Source organism: Chiroxiphia lanceolata, chromosome 10 (assembly GCF_009829145.1).
Source record: "Chiroxiphia lanceolata isolate bChiLan1 chromosome 10, bChiLan1.pri, whole genome shotgun sequence".
NCBI lineage: Eukaryota > Metazoa > Chordata > Aves > Passeriformes > Pipridae > Chiroxiphia > Chiroxiphia lanceolata.
Window position 1 is genome coordinate 9,093,697 of NC_045646.1, and position 2,313 is coordinate 9,096,009.

A 2,313-nucleotide genomic window follows, 5' to 3' on the forward strand; every position below is an offset into this window, starting at 1 on the left:
GCAGGGAGTTAGGCAAAAAAAATGAAAAAAGAAAAAAAAAGAGATATATTAAAAAAAAAAAAGAAAAGAGGGAGCAGAAAGGGGAGGGAGGGGGACCAGCTGCCTGGCTCCACATCTCTTACCCTCTTGGTTCTCCTGGCCGGCTCTGGACTGCAGAGCGAGGCCGTCAGCACGTTTGCACAGGGACCCTCCGCCCCCGGACCGACGGCAGCCACGCTCCCCCCGAGGGGCCGGAGAGCGGGGCTGGGGTGGGGGCTGCGCCGGGGCCGTGGCTCCCGCAGCCTCCTCTTTTATGCAGAAGGAGCAGGTGCCGCCGGCGCGGCTGCCCACTCCTGACACACGCTGTGATTGCTGCCAAAAGACTCACTCACCTTTCCCTGAGGATTCACTGCAGCCCGGTTCCTCCGAGCCGAGGGAGAGACTCCCAGCGTGCCTGAGTGTGCGTGAGTGTGTGCATGCGTGCGTGGGTGTGTGCTGGCCGCAGGACTGTGGGAGGCAATGGGCAGAATAAAGGCAATAAGAATTTTACCCGAGTTTCCTTTGCTCGATCGCGCTCTCATTGGATGGGCCTGGCTGCCTGCAGCTTTGCTGCCCACCAGAGCCATCCTCTTCCTCCTCCTGACCAACCCCAAGCTGGCTCTATTCCCCTTTCTGCTCCCGTCTTCTCTTGCTGTCATGTTTTCGGGTTGTCCCACGGGGACCAGGCAGTGATGATGTACCCACCCTGCAGTGCTGGGAGACCCAGCGCGCTCCGCGTGGGGTGCATAGGGTGGAGGTTGTGAGTCCCAGAGCAGAGCCAGTCAGGAAACTCCATCTAATGTACTAGAGGTGCTCAGCAACTTTTTCCCCCATCCCCTCGTCAAGTCAGGCTGAAACTGTGGGAATCAAACGCTGAATGTGAAAGCCAAGTGGAGAGCAGGCATGCACACTGCCCATCCCAGTGCCAGAGGGTCCCCACAGCCCTGAGGCTTCTCCCCAGGGCACTGCTCCTTCTCTGCTCCCCCTGGGCAGAATCTGGCCCCCAGCAGGAGTGTTGCAACAGCCCCTGGGCATCCCTCAATCACTGGCCTCACTCCTCCCTGTGAAATGGCGGCTGCTGAGCCAGGTGGGAACACACCAAGGTGAACCAACCGGCTGCAGGCAGCAAGGTAACCCCCTGGGAGAACAGAGCTGGGGATCCTGTGCCTTCAGTCCAGGGGGGATTGCTCCATAGTAGCCAAGTGGGACCAGCAGTTGCTCATCCTGGGTTTCTCAGGTCCCTCTCGGCTGCAGTACACCTTGCTGGCTGGCTTATGGGGTGCTTAGCTGGCAGTGCAGAGGGGCAAGCAGTTTCTCCCCAAAATAAGGAGGTGCGCCCCTTTGCTCCCCACTGCTGGGCCCTGCTCCCCTCCTTCCCAGGCTGACAGAGCAGGTGTTGTTTTTCCCCTTTCCTTGGAACTGGCCTACCTTTGGGTTTCTCATTAACCCCGTCCTTCTCCACAGAGAACAGTAAACAAGTCCGGGAGGGCGGCTGGCAGCAGGTCCTGTACCAGGCAACGGTCTCCCTGCTTCCCACCATCTCTTCTTTGCAGGATTCTATCTGGAATGTTGGCTGCTGGGGACACTGCAGCCCCATTTTGCTGGGATTTCCCATCCTGTCTTGCTCCCTATCCTGGCTGCTCCCCAGCCTGCCGCAGTGGGACCCCAAACAGCAGCGCTGGGCAGACCTCACTCCTCTCCCAGATCAGGCCAAGGAACCCTGGCACTGGGAGACTTTAAAGAGCAAGTGGCTAAAGAGGTGTCAGAGCCTATTTGGGGCTTGCTAATTCCCCATAGCCCTCCACCTGGAAGCACTGTGGGGTACAGGGTCTGCCCCTTTCCTCCCTTGTCCCCCCAGCCCCTGCTGCTGCAAGGTTTGGGGTCCCACTAGCCCCAGTGCACCTCAAACATCCCCACCTCAACCCTCCATCCTGGCCTGGCTTTGCTCTGGGGAGAGGCCCTGCTCATTTTAAACAACAAGCCCTTTCTCCCAGCCTTCTCCATGCACACCCTACTCCCATGGGGCAGGATGCGGCATTCCTGCAGCCAGCCTGGGTTGTCCCCCCAGCCTCAGGGGTGCACCCAGAGGTGCACCCAGCAGCTCTCCTCATGCTGTACCTGCCACTTCCCTTTCCATATCAATCCACACTGGGGGAAAGCTCTGATCCATGGTGAAAGAAAAGCAACAACAAAAAACAGCAGCCAGGGAAATCAATGCGAGCGTGCGTTTGTAAAAATATTTTTTAACAAAAAGACTTTTTTCAATTAAATTATTTAAGGAATTTTATGGAGGTC